The sequence below is a fragment of the Halichoerus grypus genome, chromosome 1 (assembly GCF_964656455.1).
Source record: "Halichoerus grypus chromosome 1, mHalGry1.hap1.1, whole genome shotgun sequence".
Taxonomy (NCBI): domain Eukaryota; kingdom Metazoa; phylum Chordata; class Mammalia; order Carnivora; family Phocidae; genus Halichoerus; species Halichoerus grypus.
In genome coordinates this window covers 54,082,030-54,095,391 of record NC_135712.1, presented here as the reverse complement: position 1 = coordinate 54,095,391, position 13,362 = coordinate 54,082,030, and the positions used below count along the sequence as shown (strand labels likewise).

The following is a 13,362-nucleotide window of genomic DNA, read 5'->3' as shown; positions in this document are numbered from 1 at the left end:
ACCTTCTTAGACTAACGTTTTTAAATGCATAAGACAAAACTCATAGGATTAGAAAGGAAATCAATTATTTTGAAATACAGTCCCATCCTTGAGCCTTCAGGGGAGGGGGTGAGCCATGTCCATGCACCCCAGGTTAAGAAACCCTACATGACTAAACTGATTTCACAACCAACCGCTAAGCCACGATCTGCAGTTTGGAAAATGTAGCTGTAGACAAAGGCTCAGAACACTTTATGGCAATTAAATATTCCAGATGTTTATTATCCTGTCACAACTCCAACGTTCTCTTTTCCCTCCATTTCCCAATGCTTCCCCTTCCAATCACACCCCCGACCCCTACTCTACACACATGCAGATCTTCAGGTCCCGTATCTGGAATGAGACAAGGCACTAGACCACTGTGTCGAGCCCCTTCCATCACCCCAATCCCACTCTCTGACTGCCCCCTCTGTCCCTGCCCCTCTGGCTCCCGTCTCAGAACTATTTCAATGGCTCATTATCTCTGGGGGCCAGTGTTCACAATTGTGTCTTTCGTGGTTTCCTTCACGGCATTGTGGTCCCACAGGTGTATTCTGCCCTAGCACAGTCGTGGAGACTGTGAGAGCACTTCACCTTCATTTTCTCCGGCAAGTCTGGGTGTCACTGCCAGCCTGCAGCTGCAGCTCACGGTGGCCTGCAGAACACACTATACCCCAACCCAGAGCAGCTCAAGTGACGGGGGGCAATGGGAGGAAACAGAGCTACTGCCATAATGCATGATGCCAGTGCTTTCTCAAATGGTTTACTACTATGGTTTCCCACAAACATTTGTACACTCCCATGAAGAAAGAAGGAAAAAGAGGAGGAAGAAGAGTCTGTATCCGCCTCCTTTTTTGGCATGAGAACAACTCTAGAATCATTCAGTCAATAGAACTTCCTGGAATATGAACATTTCACTATACCCAATACTCATAATTTTAAAAATAGATTTTCTGGGTTTTATCCTAATGTCTAGTAGCCCATAGACCAGTGACTATAAAATGTTGGGTTGTTTGGGTTTTTTTGTGTTTTGTTTTGTTTTGGCCATGCTTTACAGTAAGAAATGCAAACATATAGAATAGGGCCTCGGAGGCATTCAAGCCTATGTCTTCATGCAGATAGGAGGACAGTGAGGCCCAGAGAGGGGATAGGATTTGCCCATGGTCACACAGCAGGAACGAGGGGACTGGGGCCTCCACTCCTGCCTGGGGCCTCCAATCCTGCCTTCTTCTCCAGAGGTTTCTCTCCCTTACTACCTGTAAGGGGGTTTCTACTATAAAAGCCATACCACAGAGATTAATTTTTTTAAACCTGAAATTTATATAACACTGGAGGTTAACTATCCTGGAATTAAAATTAAATTAAATTAAATTAAATTAAAAGAAATAAATTAATTTTTAAAATTCATGCCTTACCACCTTTCCCTCAACCCTGCTTTTAGAAGTTGAAAGGTCACAAGGGCCTCAAAAAATTACCCAGAAGAACGGAAAAGGCAACTGATGATAGACGTCCTTATTTCAAAACTTCTGTTTTTCATGAAGACGACTTTTTTCCTCTCAGATGAAATTATAATTTTCTTTTTTGTTCCTGGTTTTCTTCTAATTGTGCCTAGGCCTTCCTCCTTAAAATAGTTTGAAATAATTATTTCTTCCTGTGTATTAAATCACCTTACAATGTTCCTGGTTTTAGCAATAAAGTTCCAAACCTTTTTTTTAATCATGATTTTTTAACCCTTAGTCCTTCCCCCATCTCTTAAATCACTTTTCCCATCCTATTCAGTGAATTATACAATTATTTTTTCATTTTTCAAATGGTTTGCTGTTGTATGTGTCATAGTTTTCTTCTGAATGAGAAAACTCTTACTTCACACAATAGTGCCATTGCTTTTACTCCTATCACTGAGGGGGAAAAGATCAAGAACCAAACAATAAGACTTTTATTTACAGCCTCTGCAGGGCTGTCTTGAAGGTCACGGCGAGCCTCTGCCATTGTGTGCTTCACCTTGGGCGAGCCATCTGAGAGGCACAGAATGGCAGTGATCCTCGGGACCATGGAGCCTAATCCCTTCACTTCACAGAAGAAGAAACCATAGGCACTCAGGTCATCCCAGGACCGTACAGCTAGCTAGTGGCTTAGCAGCAGATCCAGAACTAAACCTCGGGCCTCCCTCCCGACTTGCTGTCTTTGCCACTGCCCAGTGAAGTCCCAGTAATTCCTGCTGAGCTCCCCAGGTTCATCCTAAAGTAGTATTGCAATCCATCTGTGTTTACGTCAGCAGTATGGAGAAAAGAGAATGTCACGACTCCTGGCTCAGCAACATGAATTTACATGAGAATTTGCATAGTCTGCTTGACTAGTTTCAAGTTCCTCCAACTCCAACCTTCAATCTGTCTTCAGAAGTTCTTTCATGTATCAGAATCCAGAAGCCGTCAGCAGGATCATGCATGTGACCTCGTGGTCGCCAGAGGATGGGCTCTGGCATCAAACCTGGGCAAGTTCGTCACCTCCCCCTGCCTCAGTTTCCTCATATGTAAAACAAGGATACTGATAACACCCGCTCATGCTCCTGTTCTTGAGGCTTAAAGGAGAGAATGCATGGATAGCGCTGGATAGTTCTAACAACTCAATAAATATTGATGATTATTATCCTAGTTGCCAGTAAGGAAACACTACTTGATAGCGTTTTAATAAAAATTTACCAGAAAATGTAAAAAGAGGAATGAGTGCAACTGCAACAGTTGCAGTGTGATGCAGTAGAAATCATGCCGGTCAAGGAACTGGAAAATCAGAGCCCCAGACCCAGCTCTGCCACTAATGAGCTCTGTGGCCAACAAGAAGCAGGCTCATCTCTTTGGGTCTCAATTTTTTTAACCAGCAAATCTAATTCTAACCTCTAAATGGGAGAGAGAGCCTTCCTGAGAAATCCAACTTCACAGACTCCAAACCAGTCAAAGCAACCCCATCTCAAGCCAGAAGAAGGTAAACCTATGCCGAGAAAGCTAGTTCCTTGGTCCACCTTCATGGGAAAAGCAGCTGCCGGGGACAGCACTGTCCCCAGAGCAACCCAGGAATAATTCCGTCCTTACCTTCGTACAAGCCACCTGCCTGAGCCCAAGCCAGAGAAGAGAGCAGATGAACAATGAATGTCACAGCAATTAGTTTTGGCAATTAGGCAGGCAATTTGTTCTGCAGCATGTAGAATGGGAGGAGAAAGTAAATCAGAGCTGAGAGGTGACAGGGAAATAGGATTAGGACATCAGGTTTCAGTGACGCCCAGGTGGAAAGGTGTGCAGCAGGGTCCCAGCCTCCCCTTCCCCACTTCTTCTCTGACAAAGGAGGATGTTCTTCAGAGGCCTTGGGAATCAGCTGCTTTCACGGAAGGGGCCTGCAGCCCACTGTTCTCGTCTCTTTCTCAGGGTCACCTGACACTTCAGTGTTCACTCTCGGCTCAAGTTCTTGCTAGTTTCTCACCAGGGATTCTGCTTACAATGTCAAATAAATGGACGAGTAGTAGTAGTTCCTGAGGACTCCCTCTCTTAGCCGGGAGTACATTTGGTTTTTTGTTTGTTTTCATTCTTTGTTAGAGAAGCCTTGGGAGTTGTTCTCTAGGGACGAATTAATTCCACATTTTGCTTGGGTCAGAAGGAGACATTATATAATTGTATCATACAGTGAAGGGAGAAACTGAGCTTTAAAGTCAAACACCGGGGCTTGGATGTCGGTGCTGCTCCTTGCCAGGCTCTGAACTTTGGTTTCCTTAGCTCCAAAATGGGCTTAATAACGGGATTGTCATGTAAGATGCGTGACACTTGGGTAGCTCTTCTCCAAACACAAATTAATTTCAAATTTTGGCCCAGATGCCTTGAAGAGGAGAACCAAGTGTCCGAGGAATGGCTAGACATGACCATCAGGTAAGTCCCTTCCTACCCTGCAATTCTGAACTGGTATTTCAAGCTGCTTTTCTCATGATTAAGAACGGAGATGAGCTCAGAAGGAGCCAGAAGTGAAAGCAGGAGTGTGCTGATATACGAAGCCCTGAGCACAGCAGCAGTTTGTCTAACACATGCACAGTGGTTCTTAGGAAAAGTCCGGGGTGGGACCCTGGGGTAGATTTCATACTTCCCAGTATTCATTTGGGGTTCTGATGACCCCCCCTAATCAAAGGCACCTTCAGATTTTGTGAGGCATGAATCTTAGACAATTATGGGAGCCCTCCTTTTTAAAAAGAATGCAGGTATACAAATACAAAATTAGGCATGAAAGTGAATATTTACTTAGAATGAGAAAATAGATCATGACAGATTACAGGAGCACTGGAGAAATAGGTCCCTTTCTTCTGAGATCTCTTCAAGCAATTTGCCAGAAATGCTGACATAGAAATGTTTCTGATTGTAACACAATCCTCTCTCCCCACCTGGAACCCTCCATAAACTCAACAATTCAGGCATTCAAGGGGCCCCCACAAGTGAGGGGACTTGCAACTTACAATTTATTGGTTTCATGGTATATCTTCCCCTGCTCCTAACTAAATGCTTTTACAACTATGCTTCTTACACAAGTAGTACTGTCATAGTGTTAATGGAAAACTAAAAAAAGGGGACAGCTCCCATAATCCCACACCTTACCCAACCATCTGTTTCCTTTTTCCATATTTCTTTTTCAGCCTGTGCTCATCTACACCTAATTTATGTACGTGAAATCATGGTACAGACACAACTTCACATTCTTTTTCACCATTTCTCTGTGATGCTCCATTGTCTTAATCAACATGATATTTCAAGGCTGCATAATAATCCACTATCCTGCCGTTGTTAGAAATTTGTATTATGTAAATCACAATTATGAAGATAGGAACAGAATTTTAGCTTGACTATGGACAATTCTTACCACCAACTAAAAAAAAAAATTTAAAGAAAGAAACAGAGACTCTAGCCACATTGCAATTCGCAGAAGTGTAAATAATCTGTCAATCTAAAGAAAAAAATATCAGTCAAACCAATTATTAGGTGTGGGCAGATAAAGAAACTATCAGCAGGTTGGATTTCCACTTTTCAACTAATTTCTTCAGTTAAGCAATTGAAAATCCAGTGCGAATGACCCTTCTCATGGAGTTACTGAATAGAATAAATAGAGATTGCCGTGTGACTGGGTACTACAGTGGACATTTTTTTTTTCCTAAGGAGTATTTCCTAAAGGAAAGTATTCCTACTAGAGTCACACCATGCCAATTCTATGGCAATAATTTAATTATGCCAATTAGAATGCAAATTGTCCCACAAAACACTATGAGGACCCTCGCTCTGAGAAACTTCTGAACAAAACATTTCAACAGTGCTCAGTAGTTTTGCACTCCTGGGTGGGAATCAGAAGTCAAGTACAATATGATTCATAACTTCAGGGCACGGCTGCTGTGGGTGGATTTGTATCACCCATGTCCCCCTTTACACCCAGGCTACACCTCCTTACCTTTCACTTTCTCAGCTTCTCAGTGGGATGCAGCAAACAAACCAGCCTGTGGGGGACTGACTTTGTAAACCCCCGTATAAAACACTTGGGTGGTAAAGGCGTGGCAAAAGAATCAAAAGTTCCTGTTCTAAATTCTTTGAGTGTCATATCAGGTGGCAAGATTGGGGTTTGAAATGCCTTTTCTGTGGCTTGGAACTGTCTCCACAACCCATTTAATTCATAAGGAAAGCTGATTACAGCTCATCACAACTCATTTACAGCTTCATACCTAGATGGGTATGAGCTACCAAAAGGATGGCTAAGTCATTTTTAGAATGAACGTTCACATTAAAGCGGCATGACTCACCTTATTGTGAGGTTCCCAATATATCAAAGGTTGTTGCAAAGGTCCCCGCTCAGATTTTAAAGCTGCATCTCTCATGTTTTCATATTAAGAGCAGGATGGAGGACCTGACAGCATCTGACTGGAGACCCGGTCTCCATTGCAGCTCAAAGTGTCTTAGATCCTATGTTGTAACAATATTGAGGCTTAGACTCTCCCCAAGCCTCCATCTGTAACACCCCCTCAGACTTCATGGCTTTGGTGCCTTGTATTGAGAGGTAAGATTTGGGGGGGTAACTACAAAGACCTGATTTCACAGGGTCTCCTAAGGTATTAATCTTCCCTCTGTATCAGTGACTCACCTAATGTCACAAGGATAGTGATGATCAAAGGCTTTCTGCCTGGCAAAGACAAAAATGTATACATTTTTTTTTAATTTTATAAAAGCCAACATCTATGTGAACCAAAAACACGGAATGACACTCTGACCAGCCAATTTTCTCATTGAAGCTTTTGTAAAATGAAATTTTCTTTGCTTCCTATTTTTATGCTATCTTATAGTGTTGCTGGCACGGGTAACAATCACACTTGGCACTTCTGTCGTGCTTTTCATCCAAAGATTTCAAAGTGCTCCACAACAGGATTTCATCCTCACTGCGGGCCAGGGAGGAAGGTCAGCGCTATCATGCCTCGTGAGGAGATGGGATGCCAAGAGGTGACGTGACTTATTCGTGCGCCCTGCAAAGCTGCAGGGGCAGAACCAGGTTAGAGCCCAAGCTTCCTAATTCTTAACTCAGTCTACTATTCACCTGTCCTAGCTGATGTGGCCTCTTCTTCGAAGGGCTGAACATTCGGCCCAGCACGACACATTATGAACAACTTGTTAAGTGTTTTACTGGAAAGCTACCATGCCAAGGTGACGGACCTCAAGGAGAAACCAGAAGCCCAAATAAAAAGATTTGACTTGTTTTTGAGCACTACTTTTCAGTCTTTAAGATCTTGGCCAAATAAACCTAAAGAGTTAGTGCAAATCTCCCAAGTGAAAAATGGCTACCAGATTTCAAAACCTGAAAATATCAAAGTACTGGCAAGGAAGTCAAGCAACAGGAGTCTTATGCTCTGCAACTGGGAATGTAATTAGTACAACCACTCAGGAAAACAATTTAGCAATAGCTTGTACATTTGAATGGGCACATACACTTCAACCTAGCAAATTTCATTCCCATGTATATATGTGTATATATGTACATATGTATACATAAAATATATACATGTATATGTATATATATTCATGAAAGGAATTATTATCCAGGGTGGCAATGAATGAATTATATCTTCACATAAAATATGGATAAATCTTATATATAGTACTTAATTAAAAAAAGTAAGATTGAGAAGATGAGATAAAAGATTAATCTATTTTTATAAAGCTCAAAAATATGAAAACCAAACATATGCTCAGAGGTACAAACATATACAGGATAAAAATGGTTTTTAAGAAACAAGGGAATGATAAAGGCAAAAGCAGGAGGGTAGCTACATCTTGGGAAAGGCAGAGATCTGAAATTGTGGAGTATTATTAGTCAGGATTCTGCAGAGAAACAGAACCAGTAAGATATGTGTGGGGAGAAATTGATTATAAGGAATTAGCTCATGTGATCAGGGAGGCTGGGAAGTCCCATGATCTGCCATCTGCAGGCTGGGGACCCAGAAAGCCAGCAATGTAATTCCATTCCAAAGGTCTGAGAACCAGAGGACCCGATGGTGCAAATCCCAGCCAACGGCAGGAGACCAATGTGCCAGCTCAGTAGGCAGGCGGGAAGCAAAATGGGCCAATTTTTCCTTTCTCCTCCCTTTTGTTCTATTTGGGCCCTCAACAGAGTGGATGATGCCCACCCACATTGAGGAGGGCAATCTACCTTACTGAGTTCACCAATTCAAATGCTAATCTCACCCAGAAACACCTTCACAGACCCACTCAGGGATAATGTTTAATCTGGGGCACCCCATAGTACAATCAAGTTGACATAAAATTAGCCATTACAGGGAGGAACATAAAGTAGTTGGTATGTTTTAGTTCTTAGGTTGGGTGGTGGATTCATAGGATTTTTTTCTTTTTTACTATTTTTCATCAAAATTATATACATGTAACACATATTCTTTTCAAATATTACAAAATAATGTTAAGTCTGATGAGCTAAGAGTGAAAAGAAAAAAGACTTTTAAAGGAAAGCATAGGCCTCCCCACAGGGTTGTGTGTGCATGTATGTATGCGCACGCATGTGTGCAGTTTAATATGCTGCTTAAAGATCAGAAACATCCAAAACTTTTAAGGGTCCCTATTTGAAAAACATCTATCCAACAATAAACCAGGAGAAGTATTTGAAACAAGCATGACATTAAAAAGAGTCATTCCAGTTAGTCTGTAAAGAATTTGTGTAAATTGGGGCACCTGGGTGGCTCAGTCGTTAAGCGTCTGAGGTCTTCGGCTCAGGTCATGATCCCAGGGTCCTGGGATCGAGCCCCGCATCGGGTTCCCCGCTCTGCGGGAAGCCTGCTTCTCCTCTGCCTACTCCCCCTGCTTGTGTTCCCTCTCTGGCTGTCTTTCTCTGTCAAATAAATAAAAATCTTAAAAAAAAAAAGGATTTGTGTAAATTGAGAAGCAAGACATTGAAACAATATAAAATCTGGGGAACTATATGAACGAACAATTTATAAGATAGCTCAAAAGAGAAAGGCATAAAAGAGGTTTGAACTTCATCAGTAAACAAAGAAATACAGATTATTTAGGGTAACTATTTTTTAAACCTATAACAAAGATGAAGATTTAAAAAAGTACTTAGTGCTGACAGTTCAGTGGAACCAGCATGAACAATGCTGACGTACAACATTTTCCAGAAGCATTTTGGAGATAGGATTTAGTTGCTCTAACAAAGCCCATAACTTTTTACCCAATAAGGTCCTGTAAACTTTTCCAAAAGAAATAATTAGAAGCCTAAAGACGTTCACAACATTATCTTAACAGCAAACATTAGCCTAAATGCTGAACAATAGGAGAATGGTTAAATAAAGTATAGTGCATCCTCAATAGAAATTAGGCAACCACTAGCAATGGTGTTTTCAAAAAGTACTTATTGATATGAGAGAATGCTCACACTAAATGAAAATCAGGATACAGAATTGTTTATATGGCACAGTTTTAGATTTGTAAAACATATGTGTACACACATGCAAAAATCAAGAAAAACTCATGAAAGATATCGAAAGGTTGAAACAGTGATCTGTGCAATATAAGCTCACATGTGGCTTTCGTTTCTCCTTTATTTTCTTCCAAAATTTCTAAATTTTCTAATTTAATAATAAAACATAAGTATTTTTAGATAATAAAAAGCATCTGCAATAGAGGGGCAGACATTTCCGGTAACCCAGTGGTGCTGGGTCACAAAGGGTGCACTGCGGGTTGCCCACCTCACCCAGCTTGCACGGGACTCTCCTGGTTTCAGCAATGAAAAGGGTCACATCCTGGGAACCCTCTCAGCCACAGGGAAAGCGGGGACAGTGGGTCATTCTACCACTGGGCCTAAAAGAACCATCGAAGTAGAAAGATTTCCCAACTGTAACTTGCAACAGTGTTCTCGACAATTCCTTCAGTCTCCCTACAGAACTGGCTATTTGACCTTGCAGATTTTAAGCTTTTTAAATAAGTCACATCTTAAAGAGCTTGTTGAAAGCAAAGCAGATTGCATAAATGCTAAATAGGCTGGTTAGACGACATTATACGAGCTCTGAATGTGTACTCAAATAGGTCAGGAAACACGAACTACCTCTTGTCTTAGGGAAGAGAAGCCTATTTATCTCTCATTTCGTTTTCTGTGCTGTACATATTCTTTCCCTTTGCAAGAGTGGGAGTGGCAGGTGTATCGTGTCACCAGCGGAAAAGTGAGCTCTGGGGAATCAGCTTAGAGGGTGAAGCGAACTCCCTGGTTAGGGCTAAAGCTCTGTGGAAGAACAAAGAATCAGGTTGGAACTGCCTTTTTTACCTGCCTTTCTTAACACAATCAGGACAAATCCTCTCACATGCTAAATCTACAGGAAGTTCTTCTGTATCTTTGCTTAGGAAAATATCTTGAAAATATAATAGAACTACAATACTGAGCGTGCTAACAGCAATCTCTGTGTCACAGAGGAGAGCTGTGGGGGCTAGTCAGGGGGTGGCAGGGATGTCACAGGCCTATGTCAAGCCTTGCCACTGTGAGTATCATTGGCCAGTCACATAGCTACTCGCTGTGCCTCAGTTTCCTCACATATAAAATGGGGATGCCAATAGCACCCACCTCATAGCATTGTGAGGATTACATATGTTTATGGATAATAAGAGCTTGGAGCAGTGCTGGGAGATAGGCACACAGGTGGTTTACTAGGGAGCACTCCTAAAATCAGCACCAAGTGTAGCAGAAGGAAGGAAGCAGCACTGAGCAGAGGAAGAGGATGAGCTCTGACAAAGTCTTGACAGAGCCTCAGTGGGGACGGCCCCAGATCTGCCCTGGGCTGGGGAGGGAGGGCGCTTGGCCTTGATACCCTACAATCAATCAGATGATGACTCTTGGAGAAGGGGTCATGGGGTCATGACAGTGGTGTGGCAACTGTGAGTCTCCTCTCAGGTCTCCTCCCACAGACCCAGGTGCTGGGATCTGAAATCCAGCACTGTGTTTATGTCTCCAGGGATACTGTGTCCCTTCTTCAGAGGTCGGGGACTTATCTGATAGCTGATCTTATCTGCAGAAATCCACCCAGCCTTGCTGAACCTTCCTTAGATTTTTATAGCCATCTAGGATGCTTCCACCCAGCCTTCTATTTCTGTCACTTTTACTTAGGATCAGATTCCTTAACACTTGTGGTGAACACTGTGATGCACTGTAACCTCCCTTTAGGAACAAATTTTAAAGTTTGCTTTTCTAATCCTCTTTATTTTTTGAATATGTAAAACTTTATGTGATTCAGAAGCCAGAACTCAAAATAGTAAACAAACACACAAAAACAATAAATACAGTCAGAGAATTCCGATGCCCACCTTGAAAGGCAGAAACAGGGTAGAGGAATTGTTCTAGGCTAAGAGACTGAAGAAACATGGTGACCAGCTGGCTCAGGGGAAAAAAAATCTATCTAGCTATAGCTTGTTACAAAAAACCAATATGGCAGAATGCTAACAATTGTTGATCTAGGTAAAGAACACTATTATCCTTCGAGTCTTTCTGTGGATTTTGAAAGTTTTCAAAAATATAAATTCAGGGGAAAGGAAGAAATCTCTCCTTGTTGAAATGTCTATTGCTTGGGTGCTTATTTATTTGCAAACATGTTAAAACAGAAAAGACAATCTATATGGCCTGAAGGGGAGCAAATAAGTCAGACACTAAAACTATGCCCTAATTTCTTATAAGTCAAGCAGGAGTTAGTAGAGGGAGATCTCTGGGTTTTAATATAAAACACTCTTTAATTCTCAATGAAATTCCGGAGAGGAACCCATAATCTGTGAGCACTCAGAAAGGAAAGCAATGATCACTAGGAGACAACATATGTTCATGAAGAATAGGTCATGCATAATACACCTTTCCCAGTGGGGAACATCAAAAGATAAAATTACAACAAAGTATTTGAAAAAGCCCATCAGATTGGCTGTGTAATTAAAATGGAGAAATATAAGCTGGGTTGTGAGCTGAGCTTTCCTTCCCATCCATCATTCCTTCACCCCTTCACTCATTCATTCAGTATCAGTCGTGCATCCAGCACTGTGCTAGACAACCACCCTATTAGAATGAACAAACAGATTACTGTCAACTTAGACTCAAAGGACATTTCTAAAAATGCTTCTAAAGTTGGCCTGGGACCAAAATATATCAGGATCATGTGGGGTGTTTGTTAGAAATGCACATTCCTGGAGTCCCATCCCACACTTACTGAATCAAAATTTCTGGAAATGAGACGTGGGAATCTGCAGGTTTAACAAATGTCCCAGATAATTCTTTTGTACACTAAAGTTTGAGAACCACACTAAAGTTCTCTACCCTCTATTCTGAAAGCTGAAACATATTAATCAGTGAATTAGGTGAACTCCAATATAAATTTTGCCTATCAAATTTGTAGATGACAGATAGTTGGAGGAAAAGCTGATAAACTGTATTAAAGAATCAAACTTGAAAAAGACCTTGACAAAGGAGAGGGATGGAATGAAATTAACAATATACAACTTAATAGGGTTAAATGTTAAGTTCTGCATCTAAGTTCAAAGAATCAACTACTTAAATACAAGGTAGGAAAGCTCTGGACTGACAGCAGTTCACTTGAAAAAGATTTAAAGTTCAATGAGAGTCAAAAATGTGATATTATTTAAAAAAAACTTATACAAATTTTAGGTTGCATTAATAGAAACTGAAATTAAGGAACGGAGAGGCAAGGTTGCACCCGTCATATTTTGCATTGGCAGAGCACATCTATTTTAAAATATTTGAATTTTTAAAAAGACATTGTCAAACTACAGTGTGTCCAAGGGAAGGTGACTAGGTAGAAAAGTGTCTTCGACCCACATCCTATGAAGAATTAAGGAACAGAATATGTTTCACATAGTAAAATGAACAATCACATGTCATGAGAGCTGAATTTATGAGACTGGAAAGCTATTGAGTTGTTGAGGAAGGAACTGATTATTCTGTGTGGTTCCCCAGAACAGACTTGAGAACACTGGGGCAAAGTTATAGGAAAGTTCTTTTTAGTTCAATGTAAGAAAAAATTAATCTAAGAATCAGAGGACTCTAAATCTCTAAATATGGTATGGGCTGTCCCCTTTAGAGATGAATTCCAGCAGGAGGTTAAAACAGAGGATTCCAATTAATAAATCAATCTAGGGAGGTCTAGCATGGACCAGTGGTGGTGGCCTAGGAAGTAAGGAGTATGTTTAACTCAACCCTCTGTAATTGAAATACAAAAAAAAAAAAAATTTTAAGTTAAAGGAAAGTAAATAAGAAAGGATACTTGCATTACACAGGTGGTCCCTTCAAAGATTCCATTCTTTAAATTTCTATATAAGTTTACCGAGGGGCTCCTGGGTGGCTCAGTCATTAGATGTCTGCCTTCGGCTCAGGTCATGATCCCAGAGTCCTGGGATCGAGCCCCGCATCGGGCTCCCTGCTCAGCGGGAAGCCTGCTTCTCCCTCTCCCACTCCCCCTGCTTGTGTTCCCTCTCTCACTATGTCTCTCTCTCTCTGTCAAATAAATGAATAAAATCTTTAAAAAAAATAAGTTTACTGAGAATTTTGGTTGCCATGAAAAGCCTTCAGACTCTTATCTGGTTATATCAATTGTTCATCCTTCTGTTTCTGACATCTTTTAGAGGGACTGTTTTGGAAAAGGCAAGAGTCAGAATGCCCATGACATACTTCCACAGTCCCTCAGAGAAAACCCAACCACAGTGAATCCTTAAGCTGACATAATTTTAATCCTTATACTGCGTCACTCCACCGACACAACAACAGCCAACCTCACCAGAAGTAGGACCTGTACTC

General features: G+C 41.3%; 1 long non-coding RNA gene across 1 annotated transcript in view; it reads right to left on the bottom strand.

Moving 5' to 3' along the window:
* Positions 1 to 13,362, bottom strand: part of LOC118520321 (uncharacterized) — a 121,268-nt gene that overhangs the window by 88,324 nt on the left and 19,582 nt on the right. The window lies entirely within an intron of this gene.